The sequence below is a fragment of the Ictidomys tridecemlineatus genome, chromosome 15 (genome assembly GCF_052094955.1).
Source record: "Ictidomys tridecemlineatus isolate mIctTri1 chromosome 15, mIctTri1.hap1, whole genome shotgun sequence".
NCBI classification, from domain to species: domain Eukaryota; kingdom Metazoa; phylum Chordata; class Mammalia; order Rodentia; family Sciuridae; genus Ictidomys; species Ictidomys tridecemlineatus.
In genome coordinates this window covers 46,764,971-46,783,735 of record NC_135491.1, presented here as the reverse complement: position 1 = coordinate 46,783,735, position 18,765 = coordinate 46,764,971, and the positions used below count along the sequence as shown (strand labels likewise).

Here is an 18,765-nt window from a genome sequence, read left to right as displayed (position 1 = left end):
GAGAACTATCAGCCCATGTCTTAGCAAGGTAACTTTGAGGAATCTGCACATAGTTTTTGAATCTCACCCTCTCCATGTTGTACCCCCCCCCCCAGGAACCAAGGGAAAAACACCCAGAGACATGTGCACGGAAGCCAAAAAACTGGAAGAGTTTCAGAGCCTTTGAGTAAAGGCCTGGTTCTCCTGGGTGCAAAGTAAGCATGTGGACATGCTACATGACAGACTTCCAGGACATCACCTGGCAAGCTCAGCATGAGTGACAGGAAGGACAAGTACAGCTGGCCCAGCCAGGCAGCCCTGCACAGACCTCCCAGGCCTTGCAGATAAGAGACTACTTTTGTATTGGTTACAAGAGGCCTCCAGATGCTGTAGAACTTCTCACCATTGTAAACTTGGGAACAATGCCATTGCATGGTGCTGGTGGCATAGTAAGTGTGTCCCCCTCCAAAAAAAATGGATCCAAATATTGTGGAACCTTGCTAGTGTAATAAAGCTGGAGTTCCAGAATGACATGGTTGGCACAGAAGAGCCTGGATTAGCCCTAACGTGTGGCTCCCTACACTGGGGGGAAATTTTGGATGGTTCTGTGGCTTTTAAAATGTTTTTCTCAGAGTATTAAATGTTCTGTTAAATGCATAAGAAATATAAAGCACAAAACTAGAAAATAAAAAGAATAAAGATATTGATTAACTTCAGATTTTTGTATGTGTTGCAATTTCTGGGACAAACAATAAGGCAATGAAAACAGAGTGCATTAGTTCCAAACTGATGCAAGAAATAAAGGTAATGATGAAAATAATTAATCCAAAAGATGTCAGGAAAAGAGAAAATAAGCATATAATTGGGATGACAAACAGAAAACATAAAATGTTGGCTAATATAAGTACAAATCTAACACTGATTACATTAAATGTAAATGAACTGACAGTGCTCATTAAAAAACAAATGTTGGATCGGACTGAACAAAAACAAAATTTATAAGAGACATTAAAAAAATAAAGAGGTAAACAGCTGATGCTGGGGAGACAGAAAAATGTAGAACATGGTATATGAACCGAAAGAATAGTATATTAGAAAAAATACATATTTTAAAAAAGCATCAATAATGTTACTTCATAATGATAAATATGTAATTCATACTTGTCTAGCTAATTACTAGATGGATAGAAAAAGACAATAAGAATACCAGAGGATTTAAATAGCATGATTTACAAACTTGACCTAATAATCTACATGGAATGATGGTCTCAAGAACCACACTATGATTTTTTCCACACTCGCATGGTACATATACAAAAGTTCATATGCTAATCCATAAAGTAAACCTCAAAAACTTCTAAAAAATTAAAATGCACACAGAATGTTCAAAATTGCAAAGCATTTAGCAATATACATGAAGAAAAGGTAAATGTAGCAGAGTTACGTGAAGAATGAGCTAGAACATGCCTGGATGCTACAATTGTTAGGAAGATAAAAAATGTTATGAAAAATTATCTCTGTATCTTAGATGTCTAAACACCCCCAAAATTCAAAATAATTTAAAGATTAGAAAAGAAAATTAAATTGGGTAAACCTTGCATTGTCCATCTAAAGAGAAAATTGATATGGTACTGAAAAATGTTCTGTCCCACCTTGGACCCAGAGCAATGGAAGATCGAAAGATGGATTTCTGAATATGCTAAATTTTACATTAAAAAAAAACCAAGGGATACTGCTCACATTTTATAATTTCAAAGTGAAATTTAATGCACAGTGTTCTAACTACTTTCAAATGTAATTGAAAAAGGCTTAAAACCATAAACATTTTTTAAACAATTGAATTCTAATTACTCTTTTCTCATTCTTCCTAAATTTCAAAAATGATCTATATCAAAATGTTTAAGACAGTCAATGAACAAAAAAGAAACACATTTTCAGAATTTCACTCTCAAAGAAATTATTTCTTTTCTAATAGGAATGCAATTCCTCAGATAGAATTCCAATAAGCATAACGTTAGCTCAAGTTTTTACCTAGAATTTCACTCTAGGCCCAGAAAAGAGATACCTTTAAGCAAATGTTAGTTTTCTGTTTCAAAAGCAATCAGATGACTCTCTTTGCTTATTAGTATTTAGTTTATCAATATATGATTTAATATTTTCCATGATAGCTCTATTGAGGTATAAATTGTATACCATGTAATATACATAAAATGTACAATTCAGAATCCAATGGATTTTAGTAGGTTCAGAATTATACAACCATCACCACTATCAATTTTAGATCATTTTATCATCCCTTAAAGAAACTGGGTACCTTAAGCCATCATCCCAAAGCACCCCCTTATCCTAATGCCCCAGGCAACATCTGCTTTCTTTCTAGATTTGCCTATACTGAACATTCAACATAAATCAAATGATATGTGTTATTTTGTGTCTGTCTTCTTACCCTTAGCATATTTTCAAGGTTCATCATGTTGTAGCATGTATCAGTACTTCACTTCTTTCTATGGTTGAATAGTATTTTAATAGACACACACAAACACACACAGAGAGACACACACATCACATCACATCACATCACATTTTCTTTATGTGTTCATCTGCTGACATGCATCTGGTTGTTTTTAAATTTCAGTTCTTATGAATAATGCCACTAGGAAAATTTGTGTAGTGTCAATGGGGATATGTTGGTATTTCTCTTACATATATCAGTAAATGGAATTAGTTCTTATATTTAATATTTGATTTATGCCTGACTTTAACAAGCTATTATTTCGAAAACAAATAACTTCTTCTTCATAGTCTGTAGGGAGTACATTTTGTGAAATAAACTTATTTTTCTAGAGCTGATGACCACATCACTGAAAAGTATACATAACTTTTACCATGAGGATATAATATTATGATTAACATTATGTTTATTTTTCTGACTGCTATGATTAAATTTGTTCAACTAGAACATATGGATTTCAGGAAAATACTAGTCTTTTAAATTTATGGAAAGTTTCTTAAAATGTTCCAGGCCAACAAGAAAACCCTTCTAATTTACTTTGTTGAAGACTTTTTATGATCTATTAATCAGAGCTCAAGTAAATAAGTCCAATTATGTTGCCATTTTTAATGATACCAAATGTAATGCAACCCTAAAAGATTTAAAGAAGGCTAAAACAAATGAGCAGTTTGAAAACTGAATACCAAACCTATTAATAGAGACTTTTAAAAAAAACTATTCCATAAAACTACACCTTTGTTCTAAATTTCTCTCTCTGCATAACTATCTACCAATCTAAACATTGATTCCCAGCATTACCATTATGACTTTAAAAATAGAAATAAATGGATAATTGGGTATTTACTATGATGTTAGTGCTAACTCCCCCTACCACCAAAATCCACATTCTAAAATTCTAAAATGGGTAACCAAAAATAAATGGAGGAATTCTCAGCTTCTGTCATCGAAAACACAGATTTTAGAACTAGCAGCTTCCTCTTGAACATTCAAAGAGAAAAAGAAAGCAACAATAACAAAGAAGAGACAGGAATGTGCAAAGAGAGGCCAAGAAGAGTTGAGGTGGAAGGTGGTCCAGAGATGGGAGGAAAGGGCAAAAGCACTGGGGGAGGTTTGGGTGGCTTTCTTTAATGGTGAGGAAGTCTGCCCCAATACCTGTGGTACCCACAGGGTGCAGCAAGCCCAGGTATGCAAGTAAGGGATGGAAACTCAGATGGATGATGCTACAAAACAACTCAGCATCCCCCGGGGCCCTGGGCTCTAATGACAGACATGACATCACAGAGAGGGAAGCAACAATCCTGCAGCCACACTATGGGGAGGTGCAGAGAAACCACCTCCTCTAGCTGGAGGACTCAGGCATAGGAAGGACTTAAAGAAGCCTCAAAGAAAACACGCATCTTTCAGTTTAATTAAAACCTACTTTTATTGTTTGTTTAAGGGTGTCAGGTTTGATTAGAGGTCACAGATAGTTTGGCTCTGGGAAGGATGGCATGGTGGCTCTCTTTCATGAAGAGAAGCATGGGGAGAAGAATGAGCTCTAAATGTTACCATGGGAGGTTCCCAGGCCTCCTCACAAGCTTTTAATGTCCCTGGGAAGGGGCTTAGGGGTCTGCTGTCAGAGGATTTCAGCCTCTCCTGAAGTAGAAATAGTTAATTTCTTAGTTAACTAGACACCCAAATTCATTAGGCAAGTAAAGAATGGCAACTTCTACCCTCCCTTTAAAGTTCTGTGCCCCAAAGGGAGAAGAATGTAACTGTACTCCCTTGGGGTCCTCTTTATCTGTGCACACTCATCTGGGCGTGTATCAGGAAACACTCCTTGCTGCACACAGTTCCAAAATACTTAATGCAAGTTTTCTTATTAGCAGCAAGTGGGTCTTGGGTGAAGCTTAAGAAAGCCGTTTAGTAAAAACAGAGCCACCCAAATGAACGTGGATGGAAAAAAAAATTTAGATTGATGGAGCGAGGCTGGTCACTGTAATTACGGAAGGTGTATCATTTCCTAAGCTCTCTTTGCATTAAGTGTATGCCATACATTTATCAGGCATAATTAGCACTTTAGGTGACAATGATTTGATTTCTTTCCTGGTAATAAAAGCCCTCTGTGTTGGCATATACATTCAGAATGGGAAATTGAATACTGTGGCTGTTTATTCCCCTGGGGGAAAATTTAGGACGAACTGGGGGAAAGAGGAAAGAGGGCTTACAGAACAGCTCTTTGTGAATTTTGCAAACAGAAAAAGAAAATAGTTCAATAAAGTCTTTTAAGGATCACAGTCAAACGTGTGCTTTTTGAAGGCAAGAGATATCTATGGAACGTTTCTCTACTTTCAAAGTCAGCATTTAACTTTCTTTTAGATGTGAACAAACCCACGCTAAATTGATTCGTAGGCACAACTGCGAAACTGGACACATTTAAATTACTGTGGATGAATCAGGGGAGTATTTATGCTGCCTTCTGGGAGGGGGCAGAAGAAACTGCTTTTTAAATTCTTTCAAATAAATAATTGATCTTTTCTGTTACAATTAAAAATCATATTAATTCATTTTTCTGGTGGATTAAAGAATTTATATACATGGTAAAGTTTTGATTGAAAAACAAAAAAACAGGACAAACTGAAATTCAAGTTGCTGATCTATTATATACGGGTCAGGAAAAGGCCACATCCTCTGGAAATCTGTAGCTCCACGCGAAATGCTGTCACACCTCTTTTGCATGTGTATCCCCTTGAAAAGCCATTTTCTTCTCTTTTTCAACAAAACCAAAATGTGACAGATGGCATGGTTGATTCCTTTGATTACAAAGATTAATTAGAAATCAAGACCCAGATAATTATGGTTAAAACAAGTACCTCTAATGCAAATCTAATGTTATTAATTAACTTAATACAAACCTTCCCACTTACATCAAACCTGCAGGCTTAACCCTAAGATTTGTTCTACTAAAACCCTGCTACATCAATGGAGGCTGATCTGTTAGAGGAGGACTTGCACAGAAGTCTCTCAAATCCTCGAAGTGCCACAGAAGCGAAGAGTCGACGAGAGATGTTCCAACTATGTCTTTCCCTGAGGATCTTCATTTTATATTTTCTTCAACTTCCATGGACGACTTACTGACCTAAATGAGGATAATTCTAAAGAAGGGGTCCTGATTTTTATGAGTTCCTAAGAAGGGCATAAACAATAAAATGAAACGTACAATGAGAGCCTTTTGAAAAAAAAATTAGTATGGAGAGCAAATTAGGGAATAAATGTATTTTGCCTGTGTTGTAAGTAACAATAAAAGTACGAGTTAACTCCTTCAAGCTCATCAGAGTGAACTCAGTGTAATTTAGAAATCTCTTAAGTAAAAGGAGCACAGCAGTCGGATGCACCATACAGTTTCCTAAGTAGAGATTTAAACAAAGGATGGGGAAGGCCTTAGTCGTGGGTTTAAAAAAAAAAAAAAAAATTCTTTTTGCCAAATTTTTAATTTGAGCCAGGTGGAGGTTAAGGCCACAAACAAAAATAGTGTGTTTACAAATTCTCTTCCCATGGATGCATATTATTTTATTTTATCAATATAAGAAAGATTTTGTCTAGAAATTCAAGTTTGATTTTTGTAGGTTTGCACCTGTATTCTAGGCACCCCCCCCACATACCCCCAGGATAGAAATAAAGGACCAGAATTAAAAAGCAAAAAAATGAATTGTGTTACATGCAAACTTGGGGTTACAGGGCAAGACCGAGCTTCACGGAAGACTGCTACAGGTGACGCCGGTGTGCAGCCTGTGAGCCTGTGTCATCATGTGAAAGAGTCACATTGAAGTCCCAATATTCCAAGGTGATGCACTCACACCTGTCACAGAAATCAGCTGGTTCCTAAACAGGTTTACAGCCGATTAATAGTACCCGTGTGTGAATGAAAAGCCTTTCCCCGAGATTCTTTTTCCCTTTAATGTATAATTTTACATTGGTGACATGAGATTTTTTTCCCCCTCTTTTTCTCATGTGAAAATATTAAATCAAACATCCCATGACCCATGATCGTGAGGTTCCTCCTATTATTTCTCATCAGATGGATATCTTTTACCTTCATCAGACATGTGCACATATATACATGCACATATGGGATGTCAGAAAGCACTTTCAATTTTTCTCCCATACCCCCCACCCCCCCACAGGATGATGTGAGAACCTCATGTCAAAAACCCTCACTTTAGAACAATAAATAAATAAACCAGCCACAGTCTTCCTGAGGCCGGCCAACTCTAGCATAAGTAATTCAAGAGGCTGAGAGATGCCAGATAAATTTGATTACTATAAAAGATGGGAATATGTTTCTTTCCTTTGAGAATTCACAAAAAGGGGTCAAAAACAAAGCAATGCTGAAAGCGAACAATTTCATTTCGCCTGCAATTCAAGGCGAAAATTCAAAGGCAATTTTGCAGAGGAACATTTTATCACAATTTTATAGACCCTCATTTCCTGCACACATCACAATCTTTAATTTCTGAAAGAGGAAAGCAAGAAAAGGGAAAGTGGGCGGGGGAGAGAGGGTGAGGAGGCTGAGCACAACCGTGAGGGGGCTTTTTCTTCTTCTTCTTTAAGATATAAATGCAGATATTTATAAAGCAGTGAGAGATTTGTAAATCTTTCTTCAAAGCTGAACCTACTGCTGGGATCATGATTTGCTAAAAGCTGCTATAGGCATACTCCAAAACTCAGCAGGGTCATCCCTCCCCATCCAAAAAAATAAAAAATAAGAACCAGGAGGGGTGGGGAGGGGGAGAGAAAGCCACTCTGATCAGTAGCGTCTCGACAGACAGAAGAGTTTAAGAAAACTGTTTTCGTTTTACACCTTCTCCCTGATAGTTGTGGATTGTTTTTTTTTTCCCAAATACACAAAAAGAAAATTTAAAAATTCAATACCTTGCCTCCCATCTTTTGGGTCTAATTGGCTCTCCTTGATGCTGTTTGAAAATGGCACATCTTTTCTCAAGAATAAGCTGCGAGGAGGTCCTTCGGAAGGTCACAATGCAAAGACAAATTCAACAGCCACCAATCCAAGGGTACCTTGACCACCGCCGCACCCCTCCCCAGTGATCTTGCCTGGTGTCATGGACCGCGTGGTTGGCTGGGAGCACAGAGCTCTGTTTTTCAGTCCCCATCTCACCACTAACTTTGTGTGTGCTCTCAGCAGAAAGCCACAAACTCCATCTCATTTCCTAGTGGGAAGAATGAATAAAAGTTGCTCTGGTTTCCCGGGGTGGTGAGAATAACAGGAAGGAACAGGGCTTGAAAGCAGTTGGCTCCTTTTGTACATCATCGCATCCCCCAAACCCCTGCTCGTGTCTGGGATGGAGGAGATACTGAGCAGATATCTGTTAATGAAGAAATGTAGGAAATGCCAACCACAAGGGTCAGACTAAAACTCTAATAGCAGATGCTACATGAAATCCATAGTGCCTGGTGCTGAAAAGCTCATTCTCTCAGGTGGAACTGGACTGGCTCACAGTAGAATGGGCTGTTCTTCCTCACGGGGGCAGAGACCCCTGTTTGTAACCCCCACCTGCCCCCGCCAAAACCTCAGGAGCCTTCACAACCTGCACTCAGAAAAGTCTGAAAACTTCTCAGGTGAGTGGGACTTTGGGAACAGAGTTCATTTTGAGACGTGGCATAGTGACTTTAAATTTTTCTTTGAATTGATCGATTTATTTATTCATTAAGTATGGTGCTAGGGCCTCACCGTGTGGGAGAATCCATGCACAGTGGGGGAACCATCGTCCCTACTCTCACAGAGCATAGAGTCTAACCGAGGAGATGAACGAGTATTTCAATGCAGTGTGACAAATGCAATGAAGGGACACACGATGGTGACCGGGGAACAATGAAGAAATGATCTCTTCCATCATCATGGTGCTTTTGAGAAGAAAAATAGAGATGCAGAAAGACCAAGGTGATACAGAGACCACGCCAGCCAAGGGGAGGATGTGGAAGTGGGATTGTAGCATAGAAAAATAGTGAGTGTACTTCAAAGTATCTGCTTCCCAAAGACAATCCATTTCAGAAGCAGATGAGATACAAATGACTTTAAATACTATAGGAGAAGGCTTGGCATCACTGAAGACCAATCGATGTTTTATCATACCGTACGGCCAGTATTATGATTTTTTTTTCTTTCAATAACCTTTGAGCAGCCCAAGTAGAAGTTTGGAAATGGGACTGGAGAGTTTGCCCGGATCTGGAGAAATGGATGTGTGGATTGGTTTGAAGGGTTGCAATGTCCACTTGCTGTAAGGCCGGTAGATCTATCATTCACATAGCAGAGAAGGATTCTATCAGGTCATCTCTCAAAAGAGCCATGTATTCACATATGAAACGGTCTTTCTGAAGCTGAATCTTTTAATTTACATAAATAATACTTGTGTTTCAACGGCAGCTCTTACCATCAAATATAAGGTCTTTGGGCATGTCCACAAATAAAATAAATAAACAAACAAACAAAAAAACAACTAAGGGAGTTTTAAAGATTCCTTTGAGGGATGATGGAAGTTAATAACCAAAACCTCCTAAGACAGCAGAGCTGCTGGTTTGGGAGGCACTGAAGACTCTACCACAGGGTACAAATGTAAGGTCATTATGTCAGAACTGCAAACATCAGACTGTTGGCCACTTCTTAAAGTTAGGCTTATTGAAGCACAATTTACATGAAATAAAAACTCACCCTTTTCATTGCACAGCTGCATGAGTTTTGTTAGATACACAGTCATGTAAACACTACTATCACCCAGATCCTGAAAAATTCCATCACTCCCCCCAAATCTCTCTGTATCTTTAGTCAAGTGCTCTGCCCTGTCCCAGGCCTTGGCAACCACTGTTCTGTTCTGTAAACCTATAGTTTTGCCTTTTCCAGAATGCAATGGAAATGGAATCAACATCATGGAGATTTTGGAGTCTGGCTTCTTTTACTTGGTAGAACATATCTGACATTGATCTATGTTGTTGCATCTGTCAGTGGTTCACTCCTTTTGATTGCCAAATAGTATTCTACCATGTGGATATACCACAATGTATCCATTCATCAGCTCAGGGACATTTGGACTGTTTCCAAGTTTGGTCAGTTATGAGTAAGGCCACTAAAAATGTTCATATAAAGTTTTTTGTGTGAACATAAGTTTCGGTTTCTCTTAGGAAAATCTGTAAAAGTGGCTTTTCTGGATAGAGAGTACATGCATGCTTAACTTTATTTAAAAAACAAACAAACAGAACTTTCAAACCATTTTCCAAAGTAGCTATACCATCTTGTATTTTGCCCACATATTGATAGTTTGGCCATTTATTTAACATAAGAAGTTTACTAATGAGAAAAAATGAGTGCTCAAGAGGGAGTTCAAGAAAATACTATGTCCTTAACGATGACAGCCACGAGAATGTTTAGAAGAATTATATCAGTTGGAGAGATAATAATCACTAGAAAAAGGACGACTCTAAATTCAGTTCCACATAATATGGACTGAGCCAAAACACAAAATCACTCATGATTCTGCAGGTAGAATTCGCCTTAGGAGCCACAGAACCTGCTGCCAATTCTGACTGGCACCCTTGACTTGACTTTCATGCTCGGTGCTTCCCCTCTTTCTCATTCCCTTTATCCAAATATCAGGTTTAATTAATTTAATCATTAAGACATTTAATGTAAGCATCACCATCTCCTGAAGTGGTCAACAATAACCCAATTCCTTCTCTAAATTCTTACTATCCTCCTTCCATTTCTTCCTAGTTTAAAACCTCATTGTATATACCGTGGCCTGCATTTTATTTATAACACAGAGAACCACTCTTACTTCTTGAGAATCACCAACTTGCTCTGTTAGGTCTGTCACAAGAGATGGACTCTGAGCCATGCTCTAAGCCAGTGTGGCTTGAAGTGTGTCATACTATATTGTGGTACAAGCGTCCATCATGTCCCAGGTCAAGTGATGCTACCAGTATCCAGGAAGACAAGAAATATATGATTCCAGAGTCGATCCACGGTCATCTAGATAGTAAATACGCTCCAAGCAAGTGGCTCATCTTTAAATTCTCTAATGTGAATCTGCATGAGCGGAAATCAACAGGAGAAACTTCCACTCAGTGACTAGGCCACTGTTAAAGAGAAGGAGAAGCCATCACCCAATATGGCTCATTGGTCCTCCATGTGACCAAGACTCAGGGAAGCATGTGTGATTTTTAAGAGGAAAAAGGGGGATATGCTAAAAGAAGCTGGCTAAAGAGGCTAAGGGAAGACGGAGAAGGAGAAATATCTCCATGTTATTTCCATACCATGTGGTGGTTATACAAAACTCTTAACCTGAAGGCCTGAAAGCTGAGAAAGGGAAGACTCTCATGTTCTATCTGCTTTTCCTCTTTCACCAAAGATACACACTAGCCACATTCCCTTCACCTTCAACTGGGCTTTCTTCCTGATCCCTCAGATGCCAGCTCAGCGCCCCTCAGTCCACGACAGCATTACGGAGCAACATCCTAGCTGTACCCCAAATGGCTTTATTGGGGGCATATTTTTAAATCTCAGAAAATCACCTTTTATACCTTTCTTTAAAACTGTGATCTTGAGCTAAGCTGTTGTACTTGACTGTGTCCCTTTAACCTGGGGAACTTGCTGCCAAAAAAATATGATGGAGGCCAACAGCTTAATAAGTTTTATAGAAGATTAAATATTTATATGAATAAAAATAGCACCTGCAGCGACACCAGGAAGGATAAAATTACAAGGGCTATGAAATCTTCATGCTTCAGGGCATAAATTGCTTACCAGCTGGATGAGGTGGCTTCCCTCATGACACAATGCTGCGTTGCTAAATATGTCTTCCCGAGCAGCGCCTCGGTGCTGGCCACTTTCGGGACCAAAGCTACAGCAGCCAGGCCATCAAGCTGTGGGCCTGCATCTAGTTCCAGTTTAAATGGAATTTAGCCATTGGACGTGATGGTGCACCCATCTAAAATACGAACACAATGATGCAAGAGAGGCTGACAACCCCATCCCAAAAGGAAGGAGAATCAGGCGGAATAAAATGACCAAAAAATACAAGGGCCAGGAGGGGAAGAGGGTTCCTAAGGTCGAGGCCCATGATGAACTCCGTCATCTTACAGCTGGTCACTTAGGTCAACTGGAAGAAAGCTTGCCAGTTTCACTTAGGTGAAATCTTTTTTTTTTTTCTCTTTAACATTTTCCCCAAAGTAGAACATGAAGATTATCAATAAGACCTTGTTCTTCTACCCTCACTAAAGCAAAGGCCATTCTTTGTTTTAGCAAAGAAAAATGACAGGGAAAAACATAATGAAAGAGACAAAGCAAGAGAAACCAAAAAAAAAAAAAAAAGTGTGCCCATTCTTAGGGGCCAAGTTTAAGTCCTCTTTGCACCAAAGGATGTTGTGACCTTTGCCAACGACTCCCTTTTCCTTAAGGATTACAGGACTAACCGGAAATATCCATCCATCTATTTTATAAATAAAATATTTAGCACAGTAAAGAGTAACATCCAGCCAGGCAAAGCATGCTAATTAATAAAGTTAATAACGGTGAGGTTGGATTGCAAATTCACTTGACTTTGCAAGTTCAGATAACCCAACGCACGCACGCACACACACACACACACACACACACACACACACACACACACACGTTCCACCGTTACTAATACGACTTGGTGTTCGGCTGTATAATTAGTTGCTTTCTCCAGAAGGGTTATTTAAGAAACAGCAATGGGCTCCAGGAGGATGCTTTGTTGGAAACAGTGTATGGAAGGGCGTGATGGGTGGCCCTCGGAATGACTGCATGAACAAAGGACTCCCGTGGATTTTAATAACACTGATCCACTTATGAATCATAAATCAAATGGGAACCCTCTTGCAGTTGGAAATTTCCAAGATTTCTGGGGAGAACGCTCCAACACAGCAGCATGTTCTCAGCGAGGATTAACCACATTCACTCATATTGAAAAAAAGAAAGAAAGAAATAGTGTTTTGCATCCTCAGATGGGCATTGGCAGGGACCAGCGAAAGCACAAAAACAGGACTGAGGAGAAGGAAGGGGAGGAAAGCCAACACCAGGGCCTGTGACAGGGGGCTTTAGGATCGGGAGCTTTGCACAGTGATGGTGGGAGCAGAGATGAGTGGAGCTTCGGAGGCCATTCATCACCACGGCACTCACAGCCTAAGCCAGAGAGACAACTAAATGGTTGGTATCAACAGGAGCTGTTTCTTATTATTTTTAGAAAACCTTTAATTTAATGCATATTTTCTTTGCTGCAAAGGAAATGGTGATATTAACAAATTGGTTTTATTTCTAACCTGGCAGGCAGCCTGCAGTGAAATGTAAATACAGGTACGTGGGAGCTGGGATTAGCATTTACTGAAGAAAAAGAGTAGTCAATATTTTAATGAGGAAGTCTAAGAAAGCAATAGCATGAAACACTCTGATGTCACAGGGGAGCTTTTTAAGTTAAGCCAACTAGTTCCAAATTACTACTTTTCTCAGCTTTCCTTTAAGGGAAGTTTAGGCTGACTTAGGAAAAAAAATACAACGGTGGCATTTAGTTTTAAATATCATGAAAGAGCTGTAATATTCCTCTCTATAAGTGCATACATTAACCCATATACATCTCTCTCTATTCCATATGTACAGAGAAAGAATGTCTGGCACTCAGTTATATGGCCCTCTAACAGCATCATCCTTGAGGATTTTTTTCAAAGACAGACACACACCAGGTAAAGAAAATTGATACTACCCAAGAATAAGGGACAGAACTGAGGGAATAAAATAACATAACAGGAAACACAGGTAACCAAAGCAAATAAAAATCAATGATAGTTTAAGGACAGAGTAGTGCATTTAAGACTGATTGGGATAGCAGATCAAATCAATTACAGAAACGCTATCTATGATATCATCTCTGCTCTGGCACCCCTAGGAGGCATATTTCCATCTTGAAATGTGATTTCATCAAGAGCCAGGGAAAGAGAAAGGAGCAAAGACATTCTGGGAACAAGGGGAGTGTGATAAGTTGGGGAGATAAATAAAAGTCCTAAAATATCCCCAGTATCAACCTGTAATCAAGGGAGCCTACATTTTGAAGAGCTCTCTGTTGACATTTCTGAACTTTAGGACACCCAATACCTATCTATTTTAAAATGCATATTGAAAGAGCATTTCCTAGATTCCAGTGAATGTCATCAAGAACATTGCATGCCCGGCCAATATTTCACCATTCTATGCTCTTCAGTTGGCCAAACTGTATCTACCCTTCCAACCTCCAAACCAGTATCAAATGAGAAATAAAAGCAGAGGTGAGAAAAATTAAGAAATGAATATATCACGTGAAATGATCAACAGAACCCAACGTTGTTATTTTTCCAAAGGGCAATAAAATTGATAAACTCATGATGAGATAGAATCGTAAGAGAGAAGGCAGATAGATCAATACTAAGGTTCTGCAGACATTAAAAGGATTATAAGAACATATTAATCTTTTATACTTTCTGTATTTATGATTATATTCTTTTATGAATATGAGGTATCTATATATCCAAAAGAAATTCTTATATGTTAGTACCAGGAGAAACATAGCAGAGTATTAAAAAGCAACATTATCTTATGAGATTAAAATGTTTTTAATTTAATTAACAGATTGAAAAACATGAGGCATTCACATAAAGGCTACTGTACAGTAGTAAAGTGAATGAAGTAAGTGAAATATAAGAACCTGAGTGGATCTTGGATATATAATATTGAGGGAAAATTCTTCACTTGTATTCAACCTACATTCAGTGTGATGAAATTTTTATGATACTCAAAAATTTCAAACATCTCAGCATATTGTTCAATTCAACATAGATACTTTTTAAAAACCTATTGTTTTTACAAGGCAAGAGAGTGATTAGCACAGTATCCACAATGGTGGCTATCCCTTTCCAGGGAAGAGGACATAAGGAACAGGACTAGGGAAGAAGTGCATGTGGGAGAAGCCACGGTCCCCTTAATGTCCCTGTCCTTAAGCTGGGTCATGCATTTATAGGTATTCATTTCATTACTCTCCTTTGTAATTTACATACATATCACATATTTCATTCTGTATGCATATTACTAATAAAAATGGTGGCAAAAAGTCATAAGAGCATATACACAAAGAAAATAGGAAAAGACCTATTCTCCTACTGTCAGATGACTCACCCCTGCCACCCTTGTCACCAATAAGTGAGATTCCCTGGGCCGCACAGTAGGCCGCGCTGAGGAAATCAGAAGACTGACAGCTGTCTACAGACCAGGTAAGAGCTATTTTGTGAAGAGCTGGAGTATTTTCCCCCAAAATCTATTTATTAGTAAACAACAACAAAGCAAGATACATGAACTAAGCATATTACTTAAGAAATTAACAAGAAAAAAAGCTATGAAGGGCTAAGGTTGTAGCTCAGTGGCAGAGCGTTTGCCTAGCATGTGTGAGGCACTGGGTTCGATACTTAGCACCACATAAAAATAAATAAAGGGATTCTGTCATCTATAACTACAAAGAAAAAAAAATTTTAAGAAAAAAGCTATGTAAATAGTAAGACAATTTAAGAGCTAGTTCCTTAAAACTACCTGTGGCATGGCTAATGAAGATAATGTTAATTCCTATCAAGAACTAACAATGGATTAACAATGGATTTATAAAATTATTTTGTAAATTACGACAAGATTTTGTTTGCACCTATGTTAACAAATTTAACCTCCAGGTGAAATGATAATTCAACAGAAAAACATAAATTACTGAAGTTGATTCAGTAAGAGATTGAAGGCATCCTGAACAGGTCAATAATTCTGAAAGCTAATTAGAGTCTTCAAAGAACTTTTTTTGCCCAAAATGAGCCAGATACAGTTGCTAATTCTATCAGATCTAAAGGAGGGAGGTCACTCCATGCTATTTAAAGTGCTCCGGAGCCTGGGGAGGATGGAGGAATTTTGCTAATTAATATTATGAAGCCACAATTACTCTTTGTCCAAAATGCAGCAACAGTGGTGCAAAAAGGGAACTGTACAGAGAGAACTCTGATAGGCAGAAGCCTGACTAAAACATCCTCATGACTTAAGGTGACTTATTTCTGCTATGTAAGGCTGAATCCATATGAGAAAATCCAAATACAATTCAGTCACTGTCCAAATTCAATGTGAAACACAAATGTCAGTCAGGAAAATCTGGAAAGAAAAGAACAGAGGCCAGTTTGGCATAACCAAATATACATCACAATTAGTCAAATCACACGAACAATACTATGTAACACAGGGAATTATCTACATTAGCAAAATTAGAAAAAAAGGAAATATAACACCATTCAATAATAGGATGAGCAAAACTTATCAGGACAACTGAGGAACACACAGGAATTGAAAGTTACGCTAGAACACCATGGAAAGAAGTTCAAATCCTGTTGGCGACTGGCAATAAAAGTTCACAAATAAATTGATGGGATGAAATTTTATAAAAAGAATATTATCTTATTATGAGGGAAAAATATCTCCAAAAATATATACTAAATGTTAATTATTTCTCCGTAACGGAATTAAATGATTTCTAATTTTACCTCTTGGGCTCCTTAGCATTTCCCAAATATTTCAATACAAAAATATTGATTTTGATCTTCCTCAGAATATTTTTAAAGGTCAAATCCTCTAGAATGCAGTATTTATTAATTTAAGGATACTTAAACAATGCTGAAATGCACTTGAAACCTGTACAAAGGAAATCTGAGCTATGTGCCAATGGCAAGCATCTGGAAATGAGTCACCAAAAAAAAAAATTACTATATGTCTGAAGGAAATATTAAAACAAATAGCCCAGTACTGCAGTGATTGCATAGAACTGTATATATTCGCTCTGTGCACTGGACAGGAATTTTTCATTTCATACATCATTTACAGCTTGCTGCAGTGATTCTGCAAAATCAGTCCATACCATTAGCACACACAAAGAGAAACACCCAATGTCCTCATTGTTAGAAAATTCAAGTGCTTTGGGCTTCGATATGCTTAAACATGGTTGCTCTGTCTAAACAGATGTCACTCTGCTAACCAGGACGAAAAGCATCAACTGACCACAGGCTGGGACTACCTATCTGGGGCCAGGCACACTGACTTCTTCAAATCCATAGTCCAAGCATGGCTTGGGCTCATAGATACGATTAATTTTTAAAGCTACTTGAAATGAATGAAAACAAAATGGCCAAACGTATAAGCCAATCTCTCCAGAGAGAATTATTTTTTTTTTAAAGAAACCAACTCTGATTTCTAAAATACTTGATCAAGGCATTTGATACCAAGCATCTAGTCTATTCCATAGTTCAACAAATGAATGCCCTTTATATCCACCATTGGGCCCCTGCTTGTGGTTAACAGCATCACCCTCTTCATATCCGAGCTTGGAAAGGGATTTCCCAAGGCAACACAACACTTTGCCTTGTATATCTCAGGCCAGTGAGAAAGACGTTTTGCTGGAGGATGAAATGCTCCCTGGGCCAAGGGTGTTTTCTGAATAATTTCTTTCTCTGCAGTAGCCAAGGGGTTGCAGGAACGGCCAATGTCAACTTCGTTCTGCCTCCATTAACCCTTAACACTCCATACCCCCTTCTCTTCCTCTCCCCTTATGTGGGAAAATTTGGACCACAATTTGCTGGTGAACAAATGTGCCACCTCCTCAACTCCAGCCACAGAAACAAACCCCAACACCCACTCCTCTATGAATCTCTTCATCATTGTGTTTCATTCATTTCTCGGACAATAGAGACCCAGAGTCATTTTCAGTCTCAACAAAGAACAAAACTATGAACCATCCACAGGGCACCTGCCCAAACCAGCCGTGATAAACGTCAGAATTATGAAAATTCACGTCTTGTGATGACAGCACATTCCCTAGAAAGTGCTGACTGTTTCTTCTTATATGCAAACAGAATCTCTAGCAACTGGATTCATTTTTTTTTTCAGGACCAGATATTAAGCAGTTAGAAGTACATCATCTTAGCAGGCAGATGCCATCAGAGCTGCGATGGCCAAAGTCAAACTCATGCCAGAATATTCGAAAGATATATAGGTATTTCGAAAGTAAAACCATTAAAGTTTAAGTTGCTCATTTTTATGTCACACATCTTCCAAATCATTGTCAAAGAAATCAGACAGGAGAATGTCCTCCTTGCTGAAATCAACCTTCAACACTACTTTGAATAAAACAAAGCTCTCTGAAGGAGATTCCCTAGATAATTTCTAGGACATCCCACCTGGGATGTGTCTACATACCAAGGTCAGAGTTCTTCTTTGATTTATTCTTCTTTTGGTCTCAGAAGAGTTCAAAAAATCCAGAAGCCTATAAATATGAAAAAAAAATTGGTTTAAGGAAAAGATCTAGAAACAGCAATCAAAATTATTGGGGGAGGGGTGGGAGCTGACAGTCATAATATGCAGCCTTAGTTAAAAATGAGCATATTCCAAATGGAAGTTGATTTAAAATCTCAAAGTCATAGAGGTTATAGCTATAACAAACAATGAAGGCTTCACCACATTTCAAAATGTTTCCAACTGCAAAGAAAGCCTGCATCCCCCCAACACCGAGAAAGAATAGAAAATGGTAAAAAAAAAAATCATTTCTATTAAACAATTGCTAATGATGGTCACATTTTAAGCTATCATTAAACACTTTTCCTAGTGTTTAATGACTTTGTGATTTTCTCATTGGTCTCCATGTAGAAAAAGTACAAAGAAATTAAAGGGAAACTTCTCCAAAAATAGAAAGGAGTTTTAAGTTAAGGTTGAAACTCAGAGGCAACAGCATGTTTTTTGTGTGTGTTTTGTTTTTTGTTTGTGTGTGTGGAATTTATCTCATCCTAAAACAGACAGACAACATCATATAAATATGGCAAATCTTAATCTCTATCCTTTTGGAAAAAGATGTAGAGTTAACACAGACTTGTCTGTGTCACAGATAAACTTCACACTTATTATGTAGAAACGATCATCACCCGTACTGCATCATCAGCTTGTAGGATGAGCATAGGTCAAAGATGATGCATGTAGAGTGAGTGCCAAGGAAGAAATTCCAAGTCCAGAAATTTGAACTAGTGCAAACACAAACTGATTCAAAAAATAATTTTTACTTATGCTACAGAATATAAGAATTAGACTTCCTCTCTATGGATGTCTCAGTGGATGGGGAAGAGTAAACGACTATTCATTATTTGTTTTTCACTACAAAAATGAAAGATGAGATGTC

General features: G+C 38.1%; 1 protein-coding gene across 1 annotated transcript in view; it reads right to left on the bottom strand.

Moving 5' to 3' along the window:
• Zfhx3 (zinc finger homeobox 3) overlaps window positions 1-18,765 on the bottom strand; it is a 929,635-nt gene that overhangs the window by 731,448 nt on the left and 179,422 nt on the right. The window contains exon 2 of the mRNA XM_078032605.1: window positions 17,796-17,862. The gene's annotated coding sequence lies outside the window, so the exon portion shown is untranslated. The remainder of the gene's footprint in view (window positions 1-17,795; window positions 17,863-18,765) is intronic.